Below are 13,900 nucleotides of genomic sequence, written 5' to 3' on the forward strand. Positions count from 1 at the left end.
ACAGTCTGTTAGCAATGAGATCGCCGTCAACTGAGAAGGCTTGTACAGACAAACAGTAATTATTGTGTGCAGCAACTGAACGAAGCATTTAATGAAGATTATTCCCCGCCCATATCTCACCGAACTATGCGCAGGGAATTAAAGAGGATCAATATTAGCAGTCGGATGTCTACAGATCCAACACGGTTGCAAATATGTTTCTAATTTATTGGGTATGTGTACCTCATCCGCTACTAATAGTATGGTACCGAGTGCATTCAGTAAAATTATATTCTGCTGCTTGGTTGGCCGAGTGGTTAGCGTATCCGCTCTCCAGCCAAAACGCTGCGGGTTCGAATCCCGCCGTAGTCATGGATTGTGATTGTCTGTGATAACACTAGTGGTGACGGTAGTGGGCAGTAGATAACGTTGGTGTATATGTAGATGATGGATTATTGGTGGAGATGGAGAGTTGTAGGTGGCCTCCCTCTATGAGTCCTTGGTCTCCTTGTAGGTGTTACGTAATAATAATTCTTTCTTTCTGTCACTTGCAGCAAAACAATAAAATTATTCCCTCTTTAGCCAATGCAGGCAGTTTCTTTTCATACTCCAACTAATCTTTCCGCATGATTCTCATAACGTTTTTGGCTTGAGCTTTATATATTTCATAACTCCTCTCAGTGTTATTCTCACGATATTCCCCCACATTACCTTCTTCTTAAGGATATCTTGTTTAATGAGGTTGCATCCATTTTATTCCCATTTTGATAGTTGTTCAAACTTTAGGGACATATACAGATGTCATAACTGTTAAGCATGTTTTCAAAGCTTTCCATGCACTTCTGATGGCCTTCCTCTTCAACTATGAAACCAAAGATAGTATTCTCCCGAGGTTTTCATAATTTCCAGATTTGTAGTTCAGCATATAACATGCCCTGCTTGGAACATCCATATAGTTGGCTACTGGCTACTTCCAAGGTCATTATGGCTGTCATCAACAGGTGACAAAATAGTCACCTTCTTAATTGAGGCATCATCTGACGTTATGATCAAATCTAACTATTGTGTCCTCTAGTTGCTTCTTTCACATGCTGTTTGAGAAAGTTGTCAGGCAACACCTCAATAAACTGTGCTTCGTGATTGTCAATTGTCTCCTCGGCAACCCAATCGATATTCGTGCACTTAACTTACTCAAAATTATTACTCGTTTAGTTCTCATTATGGTAATTTGGTGATGTGTCTTCGTCTCCGCTGAAACTGAAATCCAGGACAGTAGCAACATTCTACCATGTATATCATTCTGTTAACTAACTGAATGCTAACATGATTCAGTTAGCTTTCACTTCCAACCCGCTAATCTCAAACTAAGTGTTACATAGTTTGAGGGCTTTTTCCCATTATTTCATGTTTGTGTTTTTATCCTAACTGGACTGTAGTTATCTGAGATCATTAGTAGTACTGTGGTTATTCTAGGGAATCTTCTGTCATTCCTAAAACTGCTATATCATTCATACTCCATTGCATCATTCATACAACCAACTCTGAAAGCCAGGTTTCACTAATGATAAAAATTTTAGGCCAAAACGTATTCACCAAAGCAACAAACTCAAGCACTTTGTTTTTAATGCTCCTGGAATCTGTGGATAGACATAGCATAACAATGACTCGCTTTTTTTTCCTTATACCGAAAACCACGGTCTGCTTACTGCAGTTGGGCAACTTTCACTTTTCCTCTCCAAGCCCCCTCAAAATGCCTGAATCGAAAATATAGTCCATCATTTACCGATTAATAACCATGCTCGTTGAGATCTGTATTACTATGAGGTCTACAAATCTTACCGTCATTTATTTACACATCGTTAGCTTTCCTTCCATCATCTAGTTTCCTTGACTGTAAAGCAATAATATGAAAATTATTAGTATTAATTTTTAATTTGGAACATTTCCTAAGCTTTCTTCCACAGGTTCCCAAGATATTCGATCTCTGTCACAGGCAAGCGGATATTTTCTCCTGCAAACTCGGATTTTTCATCCACTATGCTCAAAGCAATCGATCAGAGAACGCACACTATTTCGCTCAATAACATAACTAGTTAAACTTAGTAACCTCGAGGTGGTAGCATTTGTTTGCCAGCCTCGTCCTCGGAAGCCGCTTATAATAAGTAATAGTCTTGAGCTAGTTATATCTGATTGGCTACTGGTGGAGATTGAACTACCTACTTTAGTTTCTACAAGTTATTATTATTATTATTATTCCTGATACCTCCAAGGAGTCCGAAGACTCATCGCGGGAGGACATCTTCAACTGTCTCTACACCTTACCTCTACTACGAATCAACGCCATCTACCGCCCACCTCCAACACCACCACAACTAGTAATTTTTGTCTGTAAATTGCGTGTGTTCTGAAGGGCCGATTTGTATGTATGCGGGATGAAAAACCCGAGTTTCCGGGAGAAAAAACCCTGCTACCTCCGTATGAGATCGGCTAACTCACCATCGATTGAAATCGACCAGATAAAGATTCCTCCCGTCGCGACGAGAATCGAACTTAGGCCTATTCCAAGTTAGTATGGCAAAAACGCTCTCGCCTATTCACTGGGATAATTTTTTTTTTTTTAGATGATAGAAGTACAGTTTATTTAGAGATTACTGACTTTGTTTCGGTGTTCAAGTAAAATTGATTTTATGCTTAAGAAATGGAACGAATGGAGGAAACAACTGTAAAAAAATAGCTTTGTGACAAGAAATACTGACTTATGTAGGATTATGATCATTTAAATTTTGTAAATATGAATTTATTGTTTTGCACGTTGTTCTGCTCTCGTTTGGCTCTACGTGGTTTGGCTTCCTTGTGACTCGTACCTTTTATGCTGCTGTGTTAAAGGTGTTGTAACGTTTGAATCGTGCTTTACCATAGATGGAAGCATTCAGATAAATTAATTCTAGGTTTTATATTCATGTGTATAGAATCTCTTTTTTATGACTCCCATACGCATATGAAATATCACAAGATCTTGAAGATCTTGTGATATTTCATATGCGTGAGAGAAAAGACAAATAGACAGAAAAAAATCGAATAACACTTCGAAAGATTCTCAATTTTTTTCTGTTTTGTCACGGCACTGTCACAGTCTTTCGTTCGACACATCATGTAATTCATCTGAAGAAAACACGGGATGACGGAGCGTTAGCATCACTCCTCTCTCATATTCTGTAACATGTTCATTTAAGCCTACTTCAATCGAAACAGTATCTGATGATATTGTCATACATTCTTTCCACCCCTCATAAACCTCCCTATGATGAGACTCAAATTATACAGATAGGTAAATGTCCCAACCAGTTCAGCTTGCAAGATTATATCTTCAGCTAAACTGACTGTGCTATTCACCTAGCTCTATGATTTCTCTCGCATATAGAAATTCAACAATTGTGGAAAGACTGCATCATAATGTCATTGACAAAACTGGTGCAAGGATTGAAGCCACTATCAATCTGTGATTTTGGAAAGTTTGTAAGATATCGCATTAAGAATTGGATTAACAGATATCTACACTTAGACTGAGTAGTTCTACTAAGGGAAGGTCATGCCTGAGTAACTTGTTCACATTTCATAACAAATTAGATTTGAATTAAACAGGGAGACGGATATTCTATAATACTTACAGACTTTGATAAGTCCTTTCATAGGATACAGAACAGAATTTGGTGTGTTGTATATTGCATGGTTGTAGAGTGTTGGATTGCACCTACGTGAAATCCAACACCCTCTGAAATCTATGTTATACCCGACATGTGCTGTGGTTCTGGCTAAAGAGGATTCAAAATATTATTAAATAAAAGTTTGTAACTCAGTGGCTGATATGTGTATAAAAAATGTTAATTTACTTAAAAATATACTGGGCACTGAATTAGCAACTTTTATTTAAAACCGTTTTGGATCTTATTTAGCCCGAATTACAGTACATGTGCGGTTTGACCTGGAATCAAGGTATCGGATTATCTATGTCTTCAGCATATAAAGGCTTCATTAAAGTCTTTTGACTGACTCAGATTTGAAGGAAAAGGACTTTGCTCTCGTGTCTGTTTTACTAACCTGTCCCATATATTCTCAGAAGGATTCACATTCGTACTTTATTATTATTATTATTCGTGACACCTCCAAGGACTCTGAAGACTCATCGCGGGAGGACACCCACTGTACAACTCTTGCATCTCCACTACTACACAGAACCTCTCAGAACCTCTACTACCAATCACCTACATCGTCGCCATCTACTGGCCACAACCAACACCACGGCTAGTACTTTTTGTCTGTAAATTGCGTGTGTTCTTAAGGGCCGATTTGTCTGTATGCGGGTTGAAAAACCCGAGTTTCCTGGAGAAAAAACCCTGCTACCTCCGTATAAGATCGGCTAACTCACCTTCAATTGAAAAAGTCCATATAAAGATTCCTCCCGTCATGACGACAATCGAACTTGGGCCTTTTCTAATCGAAGGGCTCAACACACCATCGTTCTTCCAATTGCGCTAAGGAGGCGTTTTGTGGTAGCTTCGCTGACAACTCGCTGAATTACTGCAAAATCGACATCAGTATTGTCATCAATGAAACAACCGCCACCTGCTGAATAAAAATTGAACATTGCAGGATGAATTTGATCGGCAAAAATGTTTAGATATTCCTTAGCGGCAACCTGACCCTCCAGAAATATCAGAATACGTCTTACTCACCAACAGAACATGCCCAACACTATGACACTACCTCCAGTTCCTGGTGTTTATAAGGGAAACTAAGTTATTTCGTTGCTTAATGGGGGCTCATGAAAAACCTATTATTTGATACAGAGAAAGGTATATCGTAATTTGTAGGAACATATGACTTTTTCTAGTTTTCCAGTGTGCAGTCAACGTGTTCCAATCTCCGCGGTACACGAATTTTCTGGTTCTTTGTTTGGCGAACTGTACTGAGATATTTACGATATTAAAATTCCTTATTAATATTACACAATTTGTTTTATACCATGCTTATTTTGAGTACAGCAATCTCTCGATTAATGCGTTCTTTAAAATAGGCGCATTAATCGAAAACGCACTAATCGAATATAATAACCTATGGGAAAATGTATAATTCGTTCCTCAGATTTCTTTTTTGAGCCTTAATTTTTTTTTATTAATAAAAGAATTTGGGTATATCTTTGGACCCAGTTAAAGGAAAACCATGAACCTGAAAGACAATAAAAGATATTCAGAATATAAATTTATTATTCTGCTTCTTAACAAACAATTGAGCTAACGTACTTTGGCGGCATTCTGTTTCTTTTTTTTTTTTTTTCATACAACTGACGGTATCGCTCTATTGCCTCTTCTGCAAATTTTACTGATTCTCTCTTCACCAGGGTCAGTCTCTAAGCATTGCTGCTTAAAAACTTCGATTGTACGAAAACTATTTTCAAATTGTTTCTGTGAAACCTCTTTGGGCTTGTCAGTGATTAAATTTTCTTCATATTCTTCAGGATCTTCCCGCTGTGCGTCTAAATTTAGCAGGTTGGAATCACTCAACTTCTCAGAATGAGATTTAATTAACTTAGATTCATTTGAAAAGCCTCTAAAATCATTTTATAACCAGGCTGAGATCTGTCTGATTTGGCTAGAAAAGTCTTGGAAGACAGTCGCTTCCAAAAAAAAGGCAGGCTTTATCGACATTAAATATTTGTTGATCACAATAGTCCCCTTCTTACACATTTTTTTCAAAATCTCTGGATATCTCCTTGTCTGCATCTGCAGCTTCGCCTGTGATTTTCGCTATTTCTCTTTAGGCTATTTCTCTTTTTGAAACGCTCAAATCACCCAGCACTAACGTGGAATTCTGCTTCTTTTCCATCATTGATAGTCCTTTCTTTCTAGGTTACAAAGAGACAATGCTTTTGATTTAATAAGGCCAGTGTATAGCGGGATCCGTGTTTGGTTACAATCTTCGATCCGTTTAAAAAGAAGTCTCTCTAATTCAATCATTATAATACTTTGATTTTCAGTGAATGCAGGATGAATTTCAAGCATCCTTACCTTTCTCATTGTATTCAGCAGTTGATTCACTCATTTTTATGTTCTTGTCCTACTTTGCTCTGTACTCGCATTGTTCATTTTTCTTTATTATTTCAAGTTTTTCTTCCAATCAGTTTACTTTTCGAATCATTTTCACACTTCTGTATTTTTGCTCACTAATTCTTTTACTCATGATTAAAGATTAGGAAAATAATTTAAAATAAAAAAGTACGGAAAAGCACGAAATATGATCAGCAAAATGCTATGTAAAGCAGACGACATAAATTTTGGTACATGGAAATAGTTTACGGAAAAGTCGCCTCCGCCTCCAACATTTCACCCCCAGCACATTTTTCCCCTGCACATTTCGCCCCTGTAGATAATGAGTGGGCTGCAAAAATGTAAATAATACACCTAATTTTTTAATAATTCTAATTTATTTTGTTTTAATAGAATAAATGCACATTATTATTGTTTAAAACTCGACGTTCTATGCAATTCCTCTGAGGTAATCAATTACATTACGATTTTGAAAATCTTGGACTATTGTTTTGATTCTAGCAGAAATTGCAGCATGCTTCTTATTTCTTTGATTGCCTGAATTACCGGCAATTAGTTGTGTAATTTCGAAATTGTGCAGCCCTTGTTGTTTCTTTAAAGAATCAATGAATCGGTAAATATTTGGGAAAAAAGTAGCACAAGTTTCCTGAAATTCCCTGTGCCACCCCTCCATGGCGTTGTTGATACGTTGCTGATCATTCATTGTTCGTGTGTAAACATTCTACAATTGGATGGCAAAAATGGGTAATTGCCGGCCTCTCCATTGTCTTCTTCCAATATATGTATCTTCAAAGTAATTTGCAATCGTCATAGCTTCCATAGGGAAGTCATCAGCTTCATCTAAATCTTCAAATACTTGAATAACGTTAACAGGAGGAATAATTACCAATGCCGGAATCATTCGGATCCAACGAGCAAATACCTGTTCTTGTTCGTTTCGGGCTTTTAAACCTTCATTCTGTACCTTTTGCCAAACGCTTTGGGAAAGATGAAAAAAATAACCGGTATTTACAATACCAGAATATTCTTGTTTGAAGGCTTGCATGGCACTTTGTTCGAAATCTGTCATAATTCGCTGGAGTTGGAGACCTGGTTGTAGATTTTTAACTTCTTGAAGAAACTTGACGTATGTGGCACGAGTTTTGTTTGGCAGCGCGTAGACCATTGGAAAAACTGCATTGAATTGAACCACGTGAAATGTATAAAGCTGCTGGAAATGCGTGGGTGCTCTGCTAAAAGTTGCATCAGAAAACCACTGCTGGCTACTTGCCAATAACTAAAGATTGTTACAAGTGGAAAAAATAAGCATGCGACCTGGGAGCAGTTCGTCCTGAGAATCATACATCAAACACTGTCGTACATTGCCATTGATAATAATTTCTTGATAATTTTGTGGAATTATTAGGTCCTGGAAATTGCTCGGAAAAGCAGGAGTACCATTGTTGCATCGAACATGACGAACGGTTCGTTTAAGTGAATCCTTTTTAGGAAGTAATGCGGTGACATTCGCATGAGCCTTTGCAATTATTGATGCAAAAATTTCCTGTGGCCGTTCGTCGTGGTTATTGCATGTTGCCGTACTTGACTAATCAATTGCAATGCTTCCTACCTTGCAGCTTGAGGTGCATGGTTATGTTTAGTTACGACTTTTACAACTGGGCCTTCCAAACCCTCTGTACAAACACGCCCTTTGCAGGTGGATCGTTTTTCAGAAACCCAGATTCCGTGTTGCTTATCTACAGTTCTCTTTGAAAACACGTAAATGTGGTTGTCATCATCTACCAATTTTCTTTTGCCTCTTATTGACAGAACACTTTTTGCCATTGTACACACAGGATTAATCAATCAAGATGCAAAAAGGATATGTAGATATTGCACTGCCTGCGACAATCAAATTGTTCACGCAATGCACCCCCGATAATGAGGCAGCAAAAACAACAAACAGGTGCTGTCCACTGTTCCGTCCCCCATGTCAGTCACTAACTACGTGACTATCGCCATCGTGGTGGAGTATGTATTCTTTCCATTGTAAAAGGATTAATAGTTCCAGTTAATACTTTCAGTCCGCGCGGTTAGCCTAGTGGTTATGCGCTTCGCAACCATATGCCTGGGGAAGGAGTGTAAGGAGTGTCCTAGGTTCGATTCCCGTCGGTGATGTGAGGAGCTGAAGGATCTTCCTCAGCCATAGCCAAGTTAGCCAGTCTAGGGCATGGACAGCAGGGTTTTTCCCAGTTTATTCTGGGGTTTTTCATCCCGCAAAGCAGGCAAACTGGCCTTGAGAACTCAACACTACATCTATAGGATACACCGGGGCATAAGGCCGACCACCTTATCCTGTAAACGGAGTGAGGTCCGATGATCAATGGACCCTCGACACCGCAAGGTAAAAGAGGGTATAAGGAAGATGATGATGATGATGTTAATACCTTCACAATGGAAAGAGAATCCTGAAGACATACAAAAGAGGAGAAATTAGTTTAAAAGCTATGTGACAATTTGTACACGAATGTAATTTTAAAAATTTGTTCGGAAAAATTAGAGTTATCGGAAGTTCACTTCGAGTAATTGACAATGTAATTTGGCAATTCACCAGAAACGCATTTCCAAATTAGCCAGGTAAGTACTAATCTCAATATTATCTGAATATTTATTAAAAAAAAAAAAAAAAAAATCAGCTAACGCCTTTTTATTCCCGTATATACGGGAGTAGGCGAGGCCATTTAGCCCTATCTAACTTTTGGAGACTGAGTGGGCAGTTCAATCTCCACTGGTACCCAATCAGAGACAGATGGCCCAAGGCTATCACTAATTAAGCGGTACGCAGTGAAGAGAGACGGCTCAAATGTGCCGCCATCTCGTGGTCTCTAACCCTAACACAATATATTTTAATGTCTGAAAATAATGTGGGTTCTATGGTCGATTTTCTTGAGTTTACAGGACGAAAAACGCGAGTTTCCGGGAGGAAAAACCTGCTTGCCCGTGCCAGAGATCGACTAACTCGGGAACCGGTCGAAAAAAGGCTTAGAAAAATTTCCTCTAGTCGCCGACTAGACTCGAAACCAAGACTTCCTTCGTGCGGCCTAGCGCGATGGTGTGCAAACGCCACATCCACTGAGCTACATTGGATATCATTAACATGATAACCTGATAAGAACGAAGGAAAATTTATTGAGCGGTTAAGAAACAATTTCATCATATCATCAGAAGGTGTCTCAGTTAAGGATGTAACTATTTTGAAATTAACTAGTGACAGTGATGATGTGCTGTACTGATCTGGAAGTGACCAGTTATATGGATCTTTCAATAAGGACATATTATAAGTAGAAGATGATGTGAAAGTTTTATCGAAAATAAGAAAATAAGAGTGAGACAAGTTATGAAATATAATGAAGATCGCGCCAGACGAGTTATGAGTATTATAAAGAAAACTAAGTTGGAGTGTGAAACGAAATTGACTGCACAGGCTAAATCAATCCAAAAGAATATTGTTATATTGCAAGTAAAAGAATGAACAACTGCAAAATAATAACTTTACCGAATGCATCAGTAATCTAGTATTAGAGGTGCTCACTTCACAAAGTTCAATGAACCTGGTGCCTAGCTTCCACTACATTAGATGAAGAGACGAAAGTGTATGAGAAGGTGTTCGAGCAATTACATAAACTGCTATGATTTCGGCAATTGGGACAGATGAGATATCACCACGTGTGCTAAAACAGCGGATAGACGAATTTGATTGGTGCTTTACATGTTTCTACAATTTGAATTTTAGCTCAGGAATGATTTCACAGGAGCATACACAATGTATGATTATCCCATTTCACAAGGGTGGTACAATGACTAATATGTCTAATTATCGACATATCAGCGCATTTCTGGTGTAATTGTAAATATTTTAGAGAAGTTGCTAAGAACTCGCAAACAAATATTGATGGACAAAAATATATTTTACAAGAAGCGACATGGATTTTTTAAAGGGAGGACATGCCTGAGCAATTTGTTCCTGTATTATAATAATGTTATGGCTCAGTTGGATAAAAGGAATGGATAACAGTATGAAACTTTTGGACTAAGGCATTTGTTGAAATACCACATGAAAGGCTGATGGATAAAATACAGAATATGCGATTGGAATGCAACTAATGGCATATCATAAGTAGGTGGCTGTTGGACAGGTATCAGAAAGAGGTATATAGGGAATGTGAACCTGTCGGATTATAAGCGACCAGCGGTATTCCGCAGGGATCAGTCCTTGCTGAGAACATAAAGATAGGCGGGGCAATCAGAGATGCCACCGATATGCAGCATTCACAAGGTGATCCGAATCGGCTGGCAGTGTGGGAAAACGATGACTCTGAATTCAATATTAGCTAGTGTAGGGTTATACACTTTGGCGTTATATGTTATCCAACAGTATAATATATTGGTTGGGTTATGCCTGAAGTATCTGACAAGGCCAACGATCTCGGAATTATGGTAGAGAGAAAGTTGAAGACCAACGGTCACATAACAAAAAATGGAAGTCATTTTGCTTTTCTACAAGATGTTGATATCGCCTGGACTACTATGTGCATTTGGTCTTCTGGGTTGAAAAGGAATGAAAAAGCTGTGGAAAACCTGCAAAGAAAAGTTAGTAAGTTGATATGGTGTTTATGGAATGTTCATTGCAAGAATAGATTGAAAGACTCCCTGGAGGTGTAATAATAATAATAATAATAATAATAATAATAAGAAGAAGAAGAAGAAGAAGAAGAAGAATTTTTTTATTTCTTGAGTTTACAGGACGAAAAACCAGAGGTTCCCGGACTAAAAACCCGCTTGCCCATGCCAGAGATCGACCTATCTCGAGAACCGGTCGAAGAAAGGTTAGAAAAATTCCTCCAGCCTGTGACTAGGACTTGGACATAAGTCTAACATCATGCGTCTTAGCCGCACTAAAGATAATCGACCATAGATCTCACATTATTTCAGACAAAAAACATATTCTCTTAGGGTTAGGTACCAAGAGGTGGCAGCACTGGTTTGTTTCTGCTCGGTGGCCGCTTATAATTAGTGACAGTCTTAGACCAGGTATGGAACTATCCACTCAGTCTCTAAAAAAGCTAGATAGGGTTAAAAGGCCTCGCCTACTACCTATACGGGAATAATAGGCGTTAGCTGATTTTTTTGTCATTTTCATAATAATAATAATAATAATAATAATAATAATAATAATAATAAATTTAAAAAAATCAGCTAACGCCTTTTTATGCCGGTAAATATAGGGAATAAAAGGGACAAAAACGAAACATTGGGATCGCAAAAACGGGACAGGGGTTATGTAATATTCTGTATTCATGAAAAAGTAAGACGATAAAAAAAAATGTTTTATTACATAAATATATTGAGCTTCCCATTAATTATTGAGCGACAGAACCCATACAAATATTTAGGTAGATATAGAGGGGAACTGTATTTCACCATGATCGAACCAATTTCTTTGATGAAGTGATCTTATGCAGCAAATTTCGGTTTTTCAATACCTTATAATAAAACTTCTCACACTTCGTGACAATTTATCTTACAACTAACATAGCCCTCATTGTCTCAACACTTAATCTAGATTTCTCCTTTGGCCACGTACTGTTCACAACAGAATTTATTCTCTCAACAGGTGCTGTACTTCCCGGAAGACAAAGAATAAACTCTACAATATTAAAAAAGTCTGGAGTCTATGCGTTTTTCCGTCATTTCAGAAAAAATCTGTACCCATCTATCAGATACCGGAATGTTTTCTTTATTCCATATGCCCAACGGCCTCACAATTATAGATTTTATGAAGGTCACTGATCGAATACAATTTGGCAAAAAGTACCGCATGACGATTGGGAAAAGTTTGATGTATTTTTGTTTAATGGATCTAAACTGACTGCAATGCTTTTTGTTTTATTCAAATTCAACTATTACTTTGCCCAATATGTATGGTGATAAGTTAGTAATTATTGCTTCTGATTTGGTACGTGCTGAAGAAAATGTTTGTTCATAAATTTTATTTATCAGTGTCGACAAGCAGTCATTTGCGCGAATACTTTGACCACAAAGTATGATTGAAAAGCAGCAAGAGCTTCACTTGCTGCAGATTTATCGCTTTCACTATCACCATCACATCTCACCATAAACGAGCTGATGTTTTTAAATGAAGCCAGTCTTTTCGGAACCTTTCTGTTTCTGGTTACATAGATGTTGGCTTCTGCCTTCATGAGTAACGGAAAAATGGACATTACAATGTTGGCATATCATTTTTGTTCCATCAATACACAGCTTGACCAGTTTCATAAATTTTAATTCTTTCTGGAGATCGTCATTAAAACTGCAGTTTCACCTCTTTGACATTGAAAGGATAGACTTAAAGCTTTAAGAAATTTTAACCACTGGCATTGAATAACAAAACCACCGGTTAGTATCCAGGCAAAACAAAAACTAACGCTACAACAGAACAGACGCCACGTCAGAGACTGCAGGTGCTGCCAACAGGCATTTTTTATTTTCTCTGAATAAATCACTGCAGATATCGATATTTAGTATCGAACAATCGACTCCATGGTTATACAAATTACTGGTATCCATGATATTGATATACGATTATAGGTTACGAAGAATAATTTATGATTGACCAATATTAAAGTATATTTATACTTTTTATTAAAAACGGGATAAAATTAACATTTTTATTAAAACGACGGGACGGCCAGGAAATACGAAAAAAACGATACTGTCCCGTTCAAAACGGTACGTATGGTCAGCCTAACTGTGATGCTCATATTTCTGTGTGCGTACACAGATTAAACGAGCACATAGTAGAACATTTAGTGGACTGGCTATTTAAAATTAAAAAAATATGCTAATACCTTTTCCCCAAGGAGAGTAAGCAAGGCCATATAAATTTCAACTTTTTTCTTGAAGACTAGTTGCTGTCATAGTCTAGTGACAACTGTCACTCATATCTGGTGCAAACTTATGAATTATTTAAAAGCATTCAGAATGGAGAGTTCGTCAACCAACTGCTGCCATCTCATGATCCATAATCCCAACACTGTGTATTATTGTCTGAAATAGTGGACATTTGTAACAATATGGTATCTTGGATTCCAAATTGCTTCAGGTACACTGGAGAATGTGATATCTGTGGAACATAGATTATGAGGCCAGTTTGAGAATTTATGGACTGCAGAGAGAGAGAGAGAAAAACCCAAACTTCTGAAAGGTTCACATAGATGTATTAACCACCCAACTGGCCATGACGTGTATGCTCGTTACCATGGATGCGAAGTGCATATTAAAATTGTAATACCATTGATATTACATTGAAATATATGATCGATACGTTGTGTATGAGGAGTGATGTATTTTATCCATATTGACGGTTATATGGTTAGTATATTGTAAACACGTCCATATTTATATCTCCTGGGCAGAGTCTGTGTTTTTTAATTAGTGTCAATAAATGAAAACCCATGACAAAGGTTATATTTTCATAAACTCTGGTAAATTTTGAAAAATTTCAAGCTTCTTAGATAAGCTTCTTAGATCTTGTCATAGATATCGATGTATTTATGATGTCATCCATATTTATATACAGTTATATAAATAGTTTATATAGTTTATAATATACGGGCTGCTTCACAGAGAACCAAAGAAACTTCCATGCCGAAGATCTCAAATTTTATATTTTCGAAACTTTTGCCGTTTCTTATATTTTGGCTATGAAATATGAATGTATTCATGATATTCCTCCTATGCTTTATATTCTCCAATTTTTACGAAAAAATAACGTTCCT

Source organism: Typopeltis vanoorti, chromosome 17, assembly GCF_054136105.1.
Source record: "Typopeltis vanoorti isolate ZY-2024b chromosome 17, IOZ_Tvanoo_1.0, whole genome shotgun sequence".
Taxonomy (NCBI): domain Eukaryota; kingdom Metazoa; phylum Arthropoda; class Arachnida; order Uropygi; family Thelyphonidae; genus Typopeltis; species Typopeltis vanoorti.